The sequence below is a fragment of the Rattus norvegicus genome, chromosome 1 (assembly GCF_021556685.1).
Source record: "Rattus norvegicus strain SHRSP/BbbUtx chromosome 1, alternate assembly SHRSP_T2T, whole genome shotgun sequence".
Lineage (NCBI taxonomy): Eukaryota > Metazoa > Chordata > Mammalia > Rodentia > Muridae > Rattus > Rattus norvegicus.
Genome location: NC_141534.1, coordinates 116,616,202 through 116,637,720, shown reverse-complemented (window position 1 = coordinate 116,637,720; position 21,519 = coordinate 116,616,202). Strand labels below are relative to the sequence as shown.

Below are 21,519 nucleotides of genomic sequence, written 5' to 3'. Positions count from 1 at the left end.
TTCCTCCCACACACTCCCCCATCCTCAGGTATGCCAAGACCCCCATAACCTTCTTCTCCCTGTATTCATCTTTGCATTTTTATAGTACATGTGTTCCACTACATTGTTCATTCACTTTTCTTAAAGACTCTTTTCCCTATTGTGCACCACAGTTGCAGGATATTAGACCACATAGTGAACCCTACGATTTTGTTATTTATTAAAAAAAATACCTGTTTCTAGTGTTAAGTCCTTAGCACACACCTTTAATTCCTCTGACTGGAATACAGACATTCCCTTAGTACATTCCTTTAATCCCAAACAATGATGTTAGTTTGTAGGAGGAAGTGCCATGCTTGAAAGTGATATCTGATTGTCAGACAATGTGACAAACCAGAGAAAGATTTGACAGAACAGGATATGCCCAACTCTCACAAGAAGAGAAAGGAAGGGAAAGCTAGTTAAGAGAGCAGTACAGAGAGAGGAGAAAAGGAGGAGGCAGTTTTACTTGAACAGTGGTACACAGGTTGTAGAGAGAGAACAATATAGACACAGGTGAGGACAGAATGAGCCAGAGAATGTGAAGGAGTGAGGAGATTAGAACAGATTGCCAAACTTAATATAAGGCCAAGCAGAGAAATTCAGGAGAGGCTGAGACAGAGAAGCCAGACTGAACCAGTAGCTTAGAGAGGAGTTTGAGCCAAAACAGCTGAGTTGCATTAAGCAGCCAAAGGTAAGAAAGATGAAGTGAGGGTGAGCTTATCTCCGCAGTAAGCCTCAGAGGCTGAAAACATTCTAGACCTGGATTAGATTTCAGGGAGGCTAGAAGCTTCCAGGACCATACCTAGATTACCAGATGGAGGAGTAGTAAGCCTCGCAGATGATAATCACTCAAGGTGAATAAAAGTTTCTTTTACATACCACTTTCTAGTTTCTGTTAAATCTAAGTAAAGATCCACCAGTATTCACATTATATATAAATTTTAAAACCCAGTTATGTGCTTTCTTTACTGTGTTCATGAAAAATTCTCAATATGTAGACTAACCTGAGTGTGTCCCATTTACTCACTTTTGGCATCTGGCCTTGCAAAATAAATATGTAAGCTCCCCAATTAGGAGATAGAATGTATAGACTTCTCAGTCTTTTGGAGAAGACCAGTATCCATCACTCTCCAGTTGAGTCACTTCCTGTCTTCTGAGTTTTTGAAATGGTTTGTACTCTCCTTCCACAGGGAACTCACTGCTGTATTTCTGCTTTGCTTTTACTCATACCCCTTCTCATTTTCTCATTAGACTTTCAAGTCCTCAAGGGTAAAATTAATAACTCATGATAGAGTCATTTAGTATGATATTTCACTCATAAATATTGTTATAAATAGCCCTTAATGCATCTGTGAAGACTTTTATTACATCCTCATAAAGAGCAGTCTATTCAGATTTGTCGATTCTGTTAGTGAGTAGTTAAAGATCAGGTAATATACTATTAGATGAAAAGTGAGATGCAGGGCTTGGCTTAAATGTAAGAAAAATAAACCCTCTTCCACTCACATAATCCTGATTAACAGAAGATTCTAAGGATATGACATAAGAGAATAACATAGGCATGTAGCACAAATACATCTATCAGCACCAGTCATAATCACTGGCCCAAGGAAGACTGTAGAATCTTCCAAAGCTGTGCTTCCCTGCTAGACTTGGCCTCACCATCTTGCTCTGGAATTTGCTTCAAGCAGCTGCTACTTGACATTGCTGTGTGAACTGAAGCCCACTTCTCATCAACTGAGAGATAAGTAGTGCAGATGTGAAAAGAACATGGGGGTGAGTAAATGACCGCTTTACAGTATTATTAACTAACCCAGTTTCAGAATAATCACTTTGATATTGATCCTTTCTATAGGTTTTCAGTTAAGAATAATGAGACACTATACACATTCACGTGAGCTCAAATTGAAGTCCTTAATAAATAAAGCAAAGGCATTTTAAGTAAAAGCTTTACAGTCAATATACTAAAGGTGACTGGATGTACTGAGGCATCCACCATTTATATAGAAGAATTGGTCATGCCCTGATACTCGTACCCTCATTATGCTTTCCTTTTCAAGCTCATGCACTTAGGATGTGTTCTCCATACTGCTAAGCATCTCTATGAATTTGACATCAATTTATTGCTAAGTGAATAAATACCTTTAAATGTAACATGAAGATAATTGTCCTTGCCTTCAAGAGTTTGGAAGGAGCATGCAGATCTAGGCTGAGAGCAGCTGCTGTTGGTGCTGTATTATGCTGTACAGTGAGTTTCTAGGCCTTTGTGTCCTGCTTCATGACAAGTCAGAGCCACAGGCCTTGTGCTCTTGCTCTCTCTTTTCCTTTGAATATATTCCATTGAAAATATAACTCATTTAGCTGAATCAGTCAATGTAATAGAACATTTTGGAAGTTTAACATGAACAAAATTATGCACATCAAAAATTTGTTTTTCTTTTTCCCTAGAAGTGGGAATCGGTATTTAAAGACCTCTAGTACATTAGAGTTCAGGATAGCACCTGGATACTAGCAGGTGTTCCAAGAACTTGAAGTGGAGAAATAAAGACATAATTGAACATACAAGGTTTACAGCTTTGTTCTTGGTGCATCACCTGAAAAATATAGTTATTGCCTCAGCAAGATTTTAAAAATACTGGGTTTATATGGATTCATATAACACATTCAGCTAATATTTTGTCCTCAAACACCCATATTTACTGACTTCTAAATCTAAAGTTTGGCTCTCACGGATGATGTCGCTCACTGATTCATCACTGCTTGCATCCTTAGACTTATGAGGAGGATGCTAACGAAGTACACTCTTGCTGTTCCGCTGTTTATCTTGTGCTGGGAACAGAACATTTTTAAAGCTGAAATTAAATTATGTATTTAAATTTCAATTTTTCTAAAAGGAAGATAAAGTAATTTTAGATGTTCACCTCCATGACATCAATACTTCAAAGTTCTCCTCTCTGTGAAATAATTCATTTCCCTCCTCTGTTCACTCATAAATTAGTTCCACTAATACTCAAAGCTTATTTGGTTCCAGGGCAGAACATCCATCGCCTCTCTTTAAGAGCAAAGTGATTTATCCCTTTGAAGTACATAGAAGTAATTACACGTCTACATTTTTTCTACTTCCAGAGCTGTTTCCCATCCATACAAAGATGAATAGACAGAAGTTAAAAAAACCTTTATATTATTCAATCAAACTTAGAACAATTCCTAAAGAAGAGAATAACATTTTCATATTTGAAATATATTATTTATGAAAGATCTTTGAAGCTAGTAACTGAGTCATAGTATCCTGTTAGTGAATCACATGAATTTATGGGGTCAATGGATACAAGCATGAGAAATAATAAATAATGATTACAGGTAATTAATCCTTAATGAATCTGGAAATATGAGATAATCAATTACAACTATGTTTAATTTGTATTCTGGAAATTACCTATACTCAGTTAGTTTTAGACAACGTTTTAGATTTAACATTTTAGGAAAGTTGTAGAATGATTAAATGATGACTATGGCTTGTATAGACATAGGACATAGAAATATATTTCATTGTAAAGTAGATAACTTAGAAAAACCAGAAAACTGTCATAATTTAGAAGTCTTAACATTTTCAGTTCCAGTTTAATTATACTGACATAATGATTTCTTATTTTTTCCCTATACCAAATTCAAAATGCATGGCTACCTTATCAACAAGTTTTGTATTTATTTGATAACATAGGGAAATTTGAATCTATATAATCTACATTAGTTTATAGATATACTTTAACTATGTGTCTTCTTTAAATCTAACAATCCCTCGTCCATGGAAACACCACCAAATATATTTTCAGGTTTATATCTGACCCAGTCCCAGACCCTTCTCTATAGTTCTTTCTATATGTACCTGTATATGTGTACATGTTTTGCGTGTGTGTGTGTGTGTGTGTGTGTGTGTGTGTGTGTGCGCGCGCTAAAGTTATGGAGAATGTACTGATGTGTAATTATGTTTAATTTAAAACATAGCTATCAGTATTGTAGAACCAGGAAGTATTTATCGAACTCACAATATTCCTAATGCTAAAATCCTTACATGAGTTATAAACCCATAGCTAGCCTATTGTTTACCTGCTTATGTTTCCCAGCAATGAGTTGATGCATGCCAATGTCAAGAGAGCATATCTCTTGCCTATTTTTGCCTTCACTGAAATCAGAATCTATGGGCAGCAAATCCTGCCTGCAGCACATTTGTGATACTGTGGTCGCCACAGGAGTGTTTATCCTTCCCTTTCCATTTGAAAGTGAAGATTTCAAACATGCATTTAGACACGTGCTGACAGGGTGCCATACATAGATTGTCATACATAATGTCCTATGTAAAGGTACATCATTTTTTCTATCACGTAACATTTTTCTTCAAGGGTGATTTCTAGAATTTACACAATAGTTGTCACATATCATATCACTTCAAAGTTTATATTTATTGTTTATCTGAATGTGATATTTTCTTTGTTCCTATAATAATGATGATGATGACAATGACGACGACGACGATGACTATGACAACGATAATAAAAGCATCAGGTATATTATAGGTATGGGCATGAACACTACATTGTCTCGTGAACTTGTAATGCCAATACTGATTTTTGGAAACTTTCTTGAGTTTCCCTGACTGTCAGTAATATTTGAGTGTCACTGAAATAATAGTTTTTTGAACAGATAATATAGAAGACACAGAAGTTGTATCAGAAATTAATTTGTACCTATTTTCAATTAACAAATACAAGAAAAAGCTTTAAATAGTGTATCAACTCTGGTATCTCTGGTATGACTGAAGTCACTTACAAAATTAGGGTAATTTAAAAGTAGCATAAACATAGAGAAATTTTGATGTATTTTATTTTTAAAAAATAGAGTGACCCATAAAGCTATTTCTCTACAAGCACAATGTGGCTTTTGGACTTTACTGGTGACTAGGAGATCAGTCTCAAGTCTTGAACCTAGAAGGTGGGGAATTGTATTTAGAGAGGATGCCTGGTTAAGAAAAAGGAAGATAGAAAGGTATTACACTTTATATGGTACTGAAGAAAGCAGACATAAACAGAAGAGAGTGCATATAACCATTAACTGAAGTGCTTGAGCAGTAATAAACATGGCATTAGGGGTGGAGAAAGCCTTCTTAGTATGTGAATTTGTTCAGCACAGCCCTCTCTCAGCCCTGTGCTCCCCATGACTCTCTAGGGTTACTTTCTTCAAAATCTGATCATCCAGTGTAGTTTACAGCTCAGTCAGCCAGAGAATAGCCTCTGCTCTTAGACAATCACAAGTCTCTGAAATGCTGCCAGTCTGCTTAGCTGTCTCTGTGCAGGTCACCAGGAATGTTGACACACTGATACCCAAGCAGAAGGTCTGTATGCATAGTCCCACTTTCAAAGAACTGATCAGTAATGAGAGGTGTAATAGTTATTCTCCTCTGCAATTCCCTTACAGCCCTAGTGAAACAAAATGGAAGGGAGTGGTTGGAACCTTTAGACAGGATTCATGAATAAGCAGTGCATTAACATTGTTGCTTAGTCTTAGTTCCTGGAAAGACAACTGAAGTGGAAGTTTCTGGTTGTGTCATGTGATTCTGACTCACAAGGTGTTTTGCTGAGGCAAGACCCATGGGAGGACATATGAAGTTTGGTGAAAGTATAAGTGGCACTCAAAGGACAGTAACTGGGCATTGCTTTCCATGCAAGGACATATTGTTGGTCTTTGTCTTAGCTGATCTTCATTTTTTTGAGAGAGGCACAGCGGAGAACTCCTGGCATGCCAGTTGTTCCTCGTTGCTCCCACTGACTCATGCCAATTTCGAGCAGCCCTGTCCGTTTCTGCTGGATCATGCCACTGTTGCTGATTCATGTTTGGTGAAACTTTTAAACTGGATTGTTGGTGTCCTGACACTACTGGACTGGACTGCTGGTATCTTACAAATGAAGATTGGAATAGCCCCGAAAGAACTAATGCTAAACAGGTCTATATCCCCTTATCCTATTTACCATCTTTTGTCCCCTATGTTTGGATGGTAGGCTAGAAGTGATGGGGGTTAAGAACCCTTATTAAAGTAAGTTTTAAAAAACATCTAAGCCTATTGGCAATATTGGCCACCTTATTCAAACATGTTGATATTCTATGTTGTAAACAATAAAAATCATTTTTTAACATATTTTTGTTTTAGTTTCTTCATGTGGCATGTATTGATTCATTCTCTTTTTACACTTTACATTGGATTTTAGCTTTTTATTTTATTTTTCTAGGATATTTTATGTATTTACATTTCAAATGTCATCCCCTTTCCCCCTCTTCCATATCCCATCCCCACTCCACCTGCTTCTTTGAAGATGTTCCTACTCACACCCACCCACTCACACCTCAACTACCTGGCGTTCCCCTACATTGGAGAAATGACTTCACAGAACCAAGGGCTTTTCCTCATACTGATGCTGGACAATGACATCCTCTGCTACATATGCAGCTGGAGCCAGTTATCCCTCAATGTATACTCATTCGTTGGTGGTTTAGTCCCTGGGAGCTCTGGTGGGGTCTGGTTTGTTAACGTTGTTGCTCTTCCTATGGGGTTGCAAACCGCTTCATCTCCTTCAGTCTTTTCTCTAAGTCCTCCATTGGGGTCCCTGAGGTCAGTTCAATTGTTAGCTGCAAGCAAAGTCCTCTGTATCAGTAGGGCTTTGGCAGAGCCTCTCAGGAGACATCCCTATCAGGCTCCTGTCAACAATCACTTCTTGGCATCAGAAATAGTGACTGGGTTTGATGGCTGCATATGGGATGGATGCCCAGGTGGGGCAGTCTCTGGATGACATTTTCTTTAGTCTTTGCTGCACACTTTGTCCTTGTATTTCCTTGTATTTTGTTTTCCATTCTAAGAAGGATGGAAGCATCCACATCTTGGTCTTCTTTCTTCTTGATCTTCATATTATCTGTGAATTTTTTTCATTAGGTATTCCTACTTTTGCAGTAAAATCCATTTATCAGTGAATACATACCATGTTATGTTTTTTTTGTGATTGGGTTACCTCACTCAGGATGATATTTTCTAGTTCCATCCATTTGCCTATGACTTTCGTGTAGTCATTGTTTCTAATAGCTAAGTAGTATTTCATTGTGTAAATGTACCATGTTTTCTGTATCATTTCCTCTGTTGAAGGACATCTGGGTTCTTTCCAGCTTCTGGCTATTATAAATAAGACTGCTAGGAACATAGTGGAGCATGTGTCTTCGTTATATATTGGACCATCATTGGGATGTATGTGCAGAAGGGATATAGCTAGGCACTCAGGTAGTGCAATGTCCAATTTTCTGAGGAACCTCCAGGCTGATTTTCAGAGTGGTTGTATCAGCTTGCAATCCCACCAACAATGGAGGATATCTCAGGGTTGTTTTGATTTGCCTTTTCCTGAGACTAAAGTAAGGATTTTGAACATTTCTTAAGGTGCTTCTAAGTCATTTGGGATTCCTGAGTTGAGAATTCTTTGTTTAGCTCTGTCCCCCTTTTTTTAATGGGGTTATTTGATTCTCTGGAGTCTAACTTCTTGAGTTCTTTGTATATTTTCGATATTATCCCTACACCAGATGTAGGATTGGTAAAGATCTTTCCCAATCTGTTGGTTGCCATTTTGTTCTAATGACAGTGTCTTTTGCTTCACAAAAGCTTTGCAGCTTTATGAGGTCCCATTTGTAGATTTTTGATCTTAGAGTATAAGCCATTGGAGTTCTGTTCAGAAAAATTTCCCCTGTGCCTATATGTTCGAAGCTCTTTCCCAAGTTTTCTTCTATTAGTTTGAGTGTATCTGCTTTGATGTGGAGGTCCTTCATCCATTTGAACTTGAGCTTTGTACAGGGCTATAAGAATGGGTCAATTTGCATTCTTCTTCATGCTGACCTCCAATTGAACCAGCACCATTTGTTGAAAATGCTAGCATTTTTTTCTATCGGAAAGTTTTAGAGCCTTTGTCAAATATCAAGTGATCATATGTATGTGAGTTCATTTTTGGGTCTTCAATTCTATTCCATTGATCTACCTTCCTGTCTCTATACCATGCAGTTTTTATCACAATTGCTTTGCAATACAGCTTGAGATCAGGAATGATGTTTCTCCTCAGAAGTTCTTTTAGTGTTGAGAATAGTTTTTGCTATCCTGTTTTTTTTTTTTTTTGTTATCCCAAATGAATTTGCAAATTGCTCTTTATATGAAGAATTAAGTTGGAATTTTGATGGGGATTGCATTGAATCTGTAGCTTGCTTTTGGTAAGATGGCTATTTTTACTATATTACTCTTGCCAATTCATGAGCATGGGAGATCTGTCCATCTTCTGAGGTCTTCTTCGATTTTTTTCTTCAGAGATTTGAAATTCTTGTTATACAGATATTTCACTTGCTTGGCTAGAGTCACACCAAGGTGTTTTGTCTTATTTGTGGCTATTGTGAAAGGTGTCATTTCCCTAATTTCTTTCTCAACCTGAGTAGAGGAAGGCTTCTGATTTGTTTACTTAATTTTATATCCAGTCACTTTACTGAAGTTTATTATCATGTTTAGGAGTTCTTTGGTGGAATTTTGGGGTCACTTAAGTATAGTACCATATCATCTGCTAATAGTGATATTTTGACTTCTTCCTTTCCAATTTGTATCCCTTTGACCTCCTTTCGTTGTCTAATTGCTCTGGTTAAGACTTCGAGTATTATTTTGATAGGTAGGGTAGAGAGTGGGCAGCCTGTCTAGTCCCTGATTTTAGTGGGATTGGTTCAAGTTTCTCTTGATTTAGTTTGATGTTGGCTACTGGTTTGCTGTATATTGCTTTTTACTGTGTTTAGCTATGGGCCTTGAATTCCTGATTTTTCCAAGACTTTTACCATGAAGGGGCATTGAATTTTGTTAAATGTTTTCTCAGCCTCTAATGAGATGATCATGTGTTTTTTTTCCCTTGAATTTGTTGATATGGTGGATTACATTGATGGATTTTTGTATATTGAACACTCCCTGCATCAAGTAGCATGAAGCCTACTTGATCATGGTGAATGATCATTTGACCTGTCCTTGGATTCAATATGGGGGAATTTTATTGAGTATATTTGTATCAATATTGATGAGGGAAAGTGTCCTGAAGTTTTACTTTTTGGTAGGGTCTTTGTGTGGTTTATGTATAAGCATAATTGTGGCTTCAAAGAACGAATTGGATCGCATTCTTTCTGTTTCTATTTTGTGAAATAGGTTACATAGAATTGTTATTAGGTCATCTTTGAAGATTTGATAGAATTCTGCACTAAACCCATCTGGTCTGGGTTTTTTTTTTTTTTTTTTTTTTTTTTTTGTTGTTGGGAGACTTTTAATAACTCCTTCTATTTCTTTAGGGATTATGGAACTGTTTAGATGGTCCTGATTTAACTTTGGTACATGGTGCCTAGAAAATTGGCCATTTCCTCCAGATTTTCCAGTTTTTTTGAATACAGGCTTTTGTAGTAGGATCTGATGATTTTTTTGAATTTCCTCAGTTTCTGGTGTTATGTCTCTCTTTTCATTTCTGATTTTTGTTTTTTGGATATTCTCTCTGTGCCCTCTGGTTAGTCTGGCTAAAGGTTTATCTATCTGTTGATTTTCTCAAAAAGACCACTGGTTTGTAGATTTTTTTGTATAGTTCTTTTTGTTTCTACTTGGTTGATTTCAGTTCTGAGTTTGATTATTTCCTTCATGTCATGTACTCCTTCTTGGGTGAATTTGCTTCTTTTTATTCTAGTGCTTTTGGGTGTAGTGTCAAGCTGCTAATGTGTGCTCTCTCCAGTTTCTTTTTGGAGGCACCTACAGCTATGAGTTTTCCTCCTAGCACTGCTTTCATTGTCTCATAAGTTTGGGTATGTTGTGCCTTAATTTTCATTAAATTCTAAAATGTCTTTAATTTCTTTCTTTATTTCTTCCTTGGCCAAGTTGTCATTGAATAGAGTGTTTTTCTGTTTTCATAAGTTTGTGGAATTTCTGGGTTTTTTGCTGTTGTTCTTATTGATTTTTGTTGTCATTGTTGTTATTATTGTTATTGAAGACTAGTCTTAGTCTATGGTGATCTGATAGGATTATTTCAATCTTCTTGTATCTGTTGAGGCCTGTTTTGTTACCAATTATATGGTCAGTTTTGGAGAAGGTACCAGGAGGTGCTGAGAAGAAGGTATATTCTTTTGTTTTAGAATAGAATTTCGATAGATGTGTATTAAATACTTTTGGTTCATAACTTGTGTTAGTTCCACTGTGTCTCTCTTCGGTTTCTGTTTCCATGATCTGTCCATTGATGAGAGTGGAATGTTGAAATCTCCCACTGTTATTATATGAGGTGCAATGTGTGCTTTGGGTTTTAATAAAGTTTCTTTTATGAATACGGGTGCCTTTGCATTTGGAGCATAGATGTTCAGAATTTAGAGTTCATCTTAGTAGATTTTTCCTTTGATCCATATGAAGTGTCCTTCCTTATATTTTTTGATATCTTTTGGTTGAAAGTTGATTTTATTTGATATTAGAATGGTTACTCCAGCTTCTTTCATTGGACCATATGCTTGGAAAAAAATTTTCCCAGCCTTTTACTCTTAGGTAGTGTCTGTCTTTGACACTGTTGTGTGTTTCCTGTATGCAGCAAAATGCTGTGCCCTATTTTAATATCCAGTCTTTTAGTTTATGTCTTTTTATTGGGAATTGAGTCCATTGATGTCAAGAGATATAAGGAATAGCTTTGATTGTTTCCTGTTATTTTTATTGTTAGAGGAGGAATTGTATTTGTGTGGCTCTCTTCTTTTGAGCTTGTTGCAAAATTACTTTCTGGCTTTTCCTAGGGTGTAGTTTCCCTCCTTGTGTTGGAATTTTCTATTATCCTTTGTAAGGCTGGATTTGTGGAAAGATATTGTGTAAATTTGGTTTTGTCATGGAATATCTTGGTTTCTCCATCTATGGTAATTGAGAGTCTTGCTGGACATAGTAGTAGTGTCTTAGGCAGGCTTTCTATTCCTGCACAAACATCATGACCAAGAAGCAAGTTGGGGAGGAAAGGGTTTATTCCACTTACTTCCACATTGCTGTTTCATCACCAAAGGAAGTCAGGACTGGAACTCAAGCAGGACAGGAAGCAGGAGCTGATGCAGAAGCCATGGAGGGATGTTACTTCCTGGCTTCTTTACTCTGGGTTGCTCAGCTTGCTTTCTTATAGAATTATAGAAACCAAGACCACCAGCCCAGGGATAACACCACCCACAATGGGCTGGGTCCTCCCATCTTGACCACTAGTTGAGAAAATGCCTTACACCTGGGTCTCATGAAGGCATTTCCACAACTGAGACTCCTTTTCTTTAATAACTCCAGCTTGTGTCAAGTTGACACACAAAACTAGCCAGTACAAGTAGCCTGGGCTGGCATTTGTGTTCTCTTAGGGTCTGTGTGACATCACACAGGATTGTGCAGCTTTCATAGTCTCTGTTGAGAAGTCTGGTGTAATTCTGATAGGTCTGTTTTTATATGTTACTGGACCTTTTTCTCTTACTGCTTTTAATATTCTTTCCTTGTTTTGTGTATCTGGTGTTTTGACTATTATGTGACAGGAGGAATTTCTCTTCTGGTCCAATATATTTGGAGTTCTGTAGGCTTCTTGTATGCTCACGGGCCTCTCTTTCTTTAGGTTAGGGAAGTTTTCTATAATTCTGTTGAAGACATATTTAATGGCCTTTTAAGTTGGGAATCTTCACGCTCTTCTATACCTATTATTCTTAGGGTTTGGTCTTCTCATTGTGTCCTGGGTTTAATGGATGTTTTAAGTTAGGAGCTTTTTGCTTTTTGCATTTTCTTTGACTATTTTGTGAATGTTTTCTATGGTATCTTCTGCCCCTGAGAGTCTCTCTTCAATCTTTTGTATTTTGTTGCTGATGCTTGCGTCTATGACTCCTGATCTCTTTCTTAGGTTTTCTTTCTTTCTTAGGTTGTCATCCTTTGTGATTTCTTTATTGTTTCTTTTTATTTTTAGGTCATGGTTGGTTTTGTTCAATTACTTGTTTTGTTTTGTTTTGTTTTCCTGTGACTCTTTAAGGGATTTTTTTTTGTTTCCTCTTTAATGGCTTCTACTCGTTTCCCTGCACTTTCCTTTATTTCTCTGAGGGAATTATATATGTCCTTCTTAAACTCCTCTATCATAATCATGAAATGTGTTTTTAAATCCAAATCTTGCTTTTTAGGTGTGTTGAGATATCCAGTATTTGCTGTGTTGGGAGAACTGGGTTTTGATGATACCAAGTAGTCTTGGTTTCTGTTACTTAGGTTCTTGGGCTTGCCTCTAGCCATCTGGTTATCTCTGATGTTAGTTGGTCTTGCTGTACAAGATTGGAGCTTGTCCCTCCTGTGGGCCTATGACCCTGAGACCTTAGAAGTGATAGTGTTCCTGGAAGATCAGCTCTCTCATGGCAGGTTTTGGGTATTGAGGGCTGTGGGATGAACAGCCTTAGCTCTGGGTACAGATGGAGACCAGAAGTGTCCTGTTGTATGCTGCCCTGCTCCCAAGTCCTGCATGCTCTCCTGGGGTCTCTCCTTGAACAGTCAGTGGAGGGAAAGTGGGATCCCCTCCCCAGTCAGCTTAGGAGTGAGAGCACTCCTGGCAGAACAGCTCTCTGTGGGCAGGTTTGGGTCTGAGGGCTGTGGGACAGCCCCAAATTTGGGAGCAGATAGAAACCGAAACAGTCCCTTTGCAGGCTGCTCTGAGGCTCCTGCACCCTGTGCAGTCTAGTTATCTGCTTATCTCTAGTGCTACCCGCCTTTGCTGTCTCTCACTAGAACCTGTTCCTCCTGTGATCCTGGTTGTTTCAGAATTCTTCAGAGTCCAGCTGTCTCTGTAATCCTGTGATTCTGGGATCCTGTGACTCTGAGATTCTGGTAGTATCAGAGCTCCTGGGAGTTCAGCTGCCTCTGCGATCCTGAGATCTTGGTGTGACCAAGCTCCTCAGATACTATTGTGTTAGAACTCTTGGGAATCAAGCTTTCTCAGGATGTTGCAAGTTTTCTCAGGGTGGAGAGCAAGAGCCCTGGGTTTGCACTGGTCACTGGTGTAAGTTGGAAGTAAGCCATGTGTTTGGATGAATAGGGATTTATGTTTTCCTGGTTCATGTGGGGTTTCAGTTATGATGTGTGTTGGGAAAGATGTGGCCTCAGCTAAGGTCTTGAGTTTGTCAGAGCTCCAGTGCTCCTGGTTGCTTTCGGATCTAGGAGTCTAGTTTCCTTTGTGATCCTGTGATCCTGGGCATTTCAGAGGTCCTGGGAGTTGGGCTTTCTCTGTGTGTTGTAAGTGTAGATGGAGATCCAGTGCCCCAATTCTGTTCCAGATGCAGGTTAAAATTGTGATTCTGGTTGTGTAGTCAAGCTTCCTCTGAGTGTTGCAGGACTGGGTACAGAGCCAGCACCCAAGGTTTACTCAGTGCACTGGTTGAAATTGGAAGGAACCTGTGCCACTGGCTGGACGTGGGTTCCTTCATCCCTGGATCCTAGGCAACTCCGTTATTCCCTGTGTTGGGGCAGATGCTGTGGCCTCTCCTGTGATTCTGGCCATTTCAGAGCACCTGGGAGTCAGGCTTCTTCTGAGTATTGTCAGCAAAAATAATTTTTAATTAATGTGTATTATTTCAGAAATCAAATATATCCTGAAAGATTTTCTGCCCTGGGACTAGAAATTCAAGACATTTTATTTAACTATTAAGGTTAAATTATCATTTAGCAATAAAGTATTTGAGATTGTCATTGTTTTGTATTTAAAATTATCTTCTTCCTTGAAGTAATTCAATGCAATTAAAAAAGAATCAGAGTTCTTGCAATTTGACATCTCAAAGTTTAAAAAAAGTATTGCTGAAATATAACCTAGAGACATTTTCACACATATACACGCATTAGCAGTTTTCCAAAAGGCATAAATTGACCTGCCTTAATCATCTTATCATTTCATTAATTAAATTGGAAACTTGTAGAATGTTAGAAATTAAAATCTGAACCACAAACATATTTGTATATAAGGCATATTGACACACATTTGCAAATGGACACCCAGCTGCCTTTAATTGGGAAGAGCATCGCCTAATGCATATTGTGTTTATTGACTCATCCACACAGGCAAACTTACCTACATTACCTTCAAACATAAAAAGTATTTTGAAAGTCTTGTAAAACAGCTCAGCTAAATATAAAATTACACACCTGTATGCTTACATGGTTAAAACTCTTCCCAAGTTATAGGAAGGTTGTTCAGCAACTTATTTCTTGAACACATTGATCATGTTAAGGTTTAAGAGATAAACATCAAAAGAAATATGTAATAGTGGGAATAGAAAATATTCATACCACACAAAACCCTGTCCTAAAGGACTCACACACTCATTTGCTTAGCCTCATCTGTTCTATAAAATATCCTCAAGCAGCTGAGAAATATATGGAGGAAATTTTTGATGTCTTTGATATTAGAGTGTGAATTGCTACTTTGGCTGCTGAAATTCTGACATAGTCAGAATAAGATCTGCTTCTCCTCTGCATTACAAAGTATTGATCCTACTGGTTGATAATAAGACCACTACCCCAATTGTGAGCCAAATTTGAAACAATCTTGATTTTATTGGGGTGCCCAAGAGCTGGCCAAGAACTCCTCCTAAATCAGGTTAGAGAGAACATCCTTCAATCCATTGTTGAGCCCCTTTTAAGGAGTAAAATCACAAGTAGTTGCAATGAAACTTTACAGAAGGAAAACTATTGGGCAAATAAGGAAATTCAGAATAATCTTAGGAAGGGAATCACACGGTGTGTATCATGTAATTAGATTGGAAAGGGTGATTAGGTCTGGTCATGGATAGTAAGGGTATTCTCAGAAACAAATTAAATGCGTCGGAAAAGATCAGGCTCCAGGATACAGACTTATAAACAACAACTCAGTTCTTACAGTAAATAGAAATTTATTTTTAACAATACAGCATAATGTTCCTGCCTTCAAAATAGAGTCAGACAGGCTTCTTATTCTCCCCCAACTTCTGACTTCTATGTCTCTGTCAAATCATGGCTAGGAGAAAATCTAAAATTGTTTATCTGGTGAGGGATCAAGTTAGTAACAAATTGGAGGGCACATGCACAATTATGATAATAACCAGGAGAAATAATATTAGAGGGTCAATGAAAGGTGAGAACTGTCTCAGCCATATTGGCAAGTCAAAATTTGTTTGAGAGATTTATTTCATTCTTTTACATAGATCATCAATTTGGTTGTAAATTGTACTGAAAAACCTAGAGATATTAAAACAGTACATTCCAGTAAATTACTGACAATGAAGAATATGTTTAAGGAATAGGTAATCTATAGTAGCACTATTTTATAGAACAGTTGATCTCAGGCTTGCTGTTTCTTGATTAATTTTGGCTAGTATTTTTGCTCTATTAGCTGATGTTTGAAATTAGAGTATTTTAGAAATCTCTTTTGTAGTCCAACAAGTCTTGGGATGGTAATAGCAACAGCTATAGCAGGGTCTAATAGATGTAAGGAATTGTCAAAATTCTCATGAAGTGTTCCTGTAATTTTATTAACTGATCGTAGAGATTTGCTGAATAGTGTAGGTGTAATCATCCTATTCCCACACAAACCTTTGTATCTCGCAGTGAGCACAGAATTAACTATTATTTTTCCAGAATAAAGTCGGTCTTAAGGGCAATTGTTTATCAAAGGGGAGGGGGAGATAAGAATTGCAAAGACAATAAGAAGGGACATTAGTGCAACAAAAAAGAGAAATAAACAGTGGAGATAGAGGACATTATCAATGGAAACATCAGCCACAGCTTTTAAAACTTTACTAAGAGTATGTTCCATTTTGTTCCCCATTAGCCTTGTACAATTTTCATAGTAAACCTCTATTCTGTACAAAATCTTTTTTCAGAGTCTTGGGAATAGAGGGATCTTCTCTGATACAGGAGACTTCTCATTGGCTTTTCAGTGCTAGATGGAGACAGAGGTTATACTTCATATCATTACTTATATACACGGAGCCTTTGTACATGTTAAATTCAATTAAAGTGATTGACGCATCTTCCCTTCCCCTCCTTATTTTAGCACACCTATAATTTACATTTTCAGAACCCTTTAAAGAATATTTGACTATATTATACTGGGGTTGGTAAATTAGATTAGGCCATCCCAAATGTCCTCCATCCATCTGGCTAAAGACTATTTTATTTCCTTGTTTTGTCCAAATTATGGGCCCTGCTGGATAAAGGAATCATTTCCATGGCAAGATAATATCAGGGTGCTTCCTATTTTAGGAGTGCCTTTTCCTTCTCCTGTCAAGATGTATTTAGGTTCAACTTTTATAGGTTAAAAGCAAAATAACAAAACTGTTAGCCACAGGACAATCATGGTGCAAATTTCAATAGCAAGAACACAGTGTTTAAAGTTATGTTAGATTGTCAAACCTTAGAAAGTTCAATTTTTTTTTTTTTAGCAGCCCTTTTCAGTCACTTTCCACCTCTGGGATTTGGGCTCTTCCTCTCTGCGTTTCTCGGGTACTTTCTGGAGGTGTGGTGCTGAACCAAGGTAGGAACACTAGTAAGCTTAATAGCAGTAGGTGTCCAAAGAACAACAACATAAGTCCTTTTCATCTAAGTTCAAGCCGGTCAGTTTGTAATCTGTGGATATAGTCTCCCAGCTGGAATGTGAGATCTGGCTGGGCAGTACCCATTGGGTTGAGCAGCCTCAACCCATTGACCAGAGGGGAAAAATCTACTCCAAGTTTAATTTAATCATTTTTAACTATTCAGAGATTGGAGTGGGGCAATCTGATAACATGTACTCAAGGGCTTATGGGAGGTGGTCACCCATAGACTACTCTGAAGGAACCGTATTTTTCTTGGTAATGGGTACATTGGCCCCTGAGAAGGTTGTAAGGCAGAATGTCAGCCCAATTACCACCAGTCTCAAGAACATATTTAGTTAAAATTCACTTTAAAGTTTTGTTTGTCCTCTCTACCTTTCCTGAGCTACGAGGATGATACATACAATGAAGTTTCCAATTTATGTTAAGACCCTTAGAGAACAGTTGAGACAACGTGTCCATAAAGGCCAGATTATTGTCAGACCACAGAGAAATGAGGAAGTTAAATCTGTAGAAAAAAAATCCATTATTAAGTTTTTAGATACCACTTGGGCCGTTTCTGCTTAGGATGAAAATGCCTCTATTTAGCCCACAATGATACCATGGGCTGGACAAAGACCAGCGCATATCGGTAGCATATCATTCTCGCTTGACTTCAGTAAAGTACAATTCTCGAAATTCCCTGGGCAAGTACCTTGACACCATTGACCTGGGAGATGTGTGCCTTTCTTTGCATTTCCCTGGACACAAGTAAGGCAGCAATCTAAAATGCTCTGAAGATTTTCTTAGTGTCCGGAAAGCCAGACATGAGGAAATATATGTTCTGAGATTTACTTATGTGAGAAGTGCATGGAGCAGAGCAAGGCAGTTAGCCAGTTTTGACCCTGTACATTTGGCATGCAGATTCTACCAACAGGCAATATCCTTTAAGTCACTGTATGACTTGATCTTTCCTGGATTATACCTAAGGATATCTTCATTGAGGCAGTTAGTGCTCAGGGACAGCAGATAGTTCTAGGATGGTCTGAAGTTTGGGTTCCTGGAGAGCAGTCCCTTTAAGGACTTGAGCTGCATGGTTGTTACCTTGAGTTTGGGGTTGTCCTGGCCAGTAAATTACGACCAGTTCGGTTAGTAGTCAGACTGCCTTTAGCAATTGAACAATTTCACGTTTCTTTAATAGTCTTTTTTTCTTAGGTCAGTAAACTCTTCTGTTTATATATTTATCTATGACCATGAGCCTTAGCAAAAACATTGGCTGTTTGTGTAGATGTTCATCTTTTTTTTTCTTTTCATTTTGCCCATCTTAAAGCCTGTGTCACAGTAATGAATCCTGTTGTCGTGGTAGATGAGCCCCTGAGCAAGGCTTGTGCCTGAATGACCACCTTCTAGCCGGTCACCACTGTTGCCCCTGCATACCTGGTTCCTTCCTGAATGAAGCTGCTACAGTTCATGTAGAGATTCACATCTCTGCTGGTGAAAAGAACACATGGTATGTCAGGTCATGTGTCTTGGATGCTGTTCAGCATGTCTAGGAAGCCACGGATGGGCTCTTCCTAGTGGTCATATTGCAGCAGGATGATGTCATTGATTGCCAAGATTTTATCAAGGAAAGGCCCCGACTGGCATTTGGCATCCACCAACCAGTGGCATCCCTCAGCAAAAATTTCAACAGCATGTGGAGCTATAATAGTTAGGAGTCTGTTCTGATGTGTGCTGGTCAACATCTGTAACCAGAATTGTGGTAGCTACCATGACTCTTAATTAAGAGGTGCATCTAGAGGTTGTAAGAGCCAGTCTCTTTTGAAATGTAAGCTATCAGTCTTCTCTGGGGATGGAGAGTCTGAGCCAGAATTCCCTTAACAATTCCTATTCTTTCATCAACATAAAATTGAAAGGGCTTAGAGATAACAGGGGAAGTCAAAGTGGGGTTCTGTGCAAGAGCTTCTTTTAAGTTCTTAAAGGCCTGTCATTCATATTCTTCAGTCATTCAAAAGGAGTGTTGTTTCAGGCAATAGCAGGTATCCAAAGGCAGTAATATCTAGCAACTCCCTAATTTCTAGAAATTATTCTAGAATTCCTAATATCTAGAAATTCCCTAACTTGTTTCCTGGCAGTTAGAATTGGGATTTGCATTGTGACCACTCTATGTAGCCCTGGGACAACAGTCTTCCCATTTCTTAGTTCATATCCCAAGTAGGTACCTGTCATTTAGAAACTTTATTGGCTGGCTGAGCTACAGTTTCCAAAAAGGCCTCTGGTGACTCTCAATCAGTCCCCCTTATCTCTAACAGCCAATAATAATAAAGCATCTACATGTTGAAGCAAGGTTGCCTCAGGGAACTTACTATAGAAGAGACTTAAGTTGAAAATGAGGGCTTCAACAAAAATGGTGGGAGAGTCTTTGAACCCTTTAGGCAGTCTGTTCCAGGCCAGATGTCATGATATCTCCAGTCTAGAGTTAACCCTTTCAAGTGAAAAGACAGTCTGACTTAATTTTGATGGGTTGATGGAGTAGAATGCATCTTTTATGTTTAATACAGTGTATGTTTTATGACTTTATGTTCTGGTGGTAATAAATTGAGCAAACTGTAGTGATTTGGAACAGTTGTGTAAATACATTCTACCAATTTGTTTTCACTACCCCTCAAGTTCCCAGGTTTTTGACAGGCAACAAGGGCTTATTTCAAGGATGACTGGAAAGAAATAAGTATTCGTGCTTCAGAGAGGCACCTGATATGAACCTTACCCTTCCCTGGCTTCCAAACTGATGGGGTACTGCTTGACTTGAATGGTCTTTGCTCCAGATGTCAGTTGAACTATCAGAGTGCCATATATTTTGCTAAGCCAGGAGAATTGTCCTCTGTCCAAACTAGAAATTTTCTGGTTCAACAATTTTTCTAGTCACTTTTTAGGAACTGAGTTAGATTTTGGAGTAGTAAGTACTACTCACATATTGAGCAAGTTATAGTTAAAGCCTTTTCAGGGCCTCCCAGTCACAGCCTAAGAGTGTCTCCTAAGAATGATATTATTGGCTGAACCTTGTTTGAGAAGTCCCATTCCACTAAAGAATAGGGATATTTAGGAATAACAATAGAGGAATGCAGCATAGTTCCTTATTTTAGGTTAATAGTCTGGTCTGTGGTATATTTATATTCTTTGATATCTCCGGTTGTCTCTTGTGATTCCAATGCTTAGTTGGTAAGGTGTCCTCAAGACACCCATAATACTGAATGAATAGCCCCTGTTGCACCAGAAAATTTACAGGTTGCCCTCCTATGGTGAAAGTTATGAAAGGCTCCTAGGGAGTTAGATCAAAGGAGCCTCAAGCTTGCTAATCCTCCATAACCAGAATTGGCTTGGATTGGGGGGAGGTACCTGTTTCTGTTATGGGTATTAATTTTTTAACGACCCATTTTTTGCAATAAGCATATTGATCCTTCTATAAAGGTATTCTCATTTTATCATGGGGTGCATGGGCAGAGTTAAAAGTGCCTGAGGCTTGTAATTCAGCCTTAGTGGAATATCCCATCTTCTTTATCAAAGACCTTCTTTGCTGCTTCTGTTGTCAAACACCTTCTGGATTATTTCTAATAACTCTGTCCTGTTCTCTTCTAAAAACCCATTGACCTTTTGTATCTTTTTAGGTATATCAGGGGTAACTGAGTAACAAAGGCCAGGTTAATGACCTTGAGATTTGCCAGGTTGTCTGTGTCTACATGGGTGTGTAACCAATAAGCGTCCAAGAGCCACTCAAGGAAAGTGAAAGGTGATTAATCTGGTCCATGATTTAAATCTTTTATCTTAGGTTTGTGAGCTTTCAGGTTGCCCATTTCATTCCTTTTTAACCAGCTGATCCATTCATAACCTCAGCCTCCACCGTCACCAAACAAGTCCCTACTAGCACAGCCTCACTCTACCCCTTTGTCTGCATCTACCCCTTCCCCATCATTTAGCTCTTCTCTGCCTCCACCTAGTAGTACTCATTGAGTACTATCTTTCTCTGTGTTGTAGTCCCATTGAGGTCTCCATCTTTGCAGAGCACCGTCAACTGCCTCTGCCTTCTGGTCATTGATCATTAAAGCTATTCTGGGGAGTGCTTCAGTTGCTTTCATGAGAATCCATTTCCTTTATTCTGTAGTGAGGAATGTTCAGAGAATCTTCTAACAGCTCTTCCACATGAGGACATGATTACAAAAAAGGTTTAATCAATTAGAAAAAATAAGGAATCGGGGTTAGTGCTGAAGTTAGGGTTATGGTTCTTCCAGGTGTAGAGATCAATAGTGGAGAATGGGACATATACGTAGTAATTGTCAGGAAACAGCCATAGGGGAGCAAGAACCAAAACAGATGCTACCCCAGAACCAAAGGAGACAGGAAATCCATATGGGATGCCCTGGTGGTTATAGGGAGGGCAAAAAACAAGGGTAGATAAGAGCTAGCAGGGAAAAGATAGATGGAGATATGGAAGAGCTAAATGGTGGAGTAGGGGTAGATGCAGACAAAGGGGCAAAGTGAGGCCATGGTGGTGGGGACTTGCTTGGTAAAGGTGGAGGTTGAGGTTATAAAAGGATCAGGTGGTAAAGATGGTTATATGGAGGAAGAATGGATTCTCCATCTTGTGAATCCAGCAGAATAGTTTTCAGAGGTGGTTCTTAGGTTTTTTATGGGCTTTTAAAGGGTCCATCTGCCATGAATCAGGTCTTGTCCTTCTTACCCATTGGAGACCATACAAATCTTCATCTAAAGGGGCAAGCTAGAAGTTGCTTCAGCATAAGGCAAGTTATACCCAATGTGATCTGGGTGTACAGGGATAGCGAGGGTGATATTTCCCACTGCTTA

The 21,519-nt window shown here is 38.4% G+C and overlaps 1 long non-coding RNA gene across 1 annotated transcript in view; it reads left to right on the top strand.

Moving 5' to 3' along the window:
* Positions 1-21,519, top strand: part of LOC148007362 (uncharacterized) — an 85,783-nt gene that overhangs the window by 13,175 nt on the left and 51,089 nt on the right. The window lies entirely within an intron of this gene.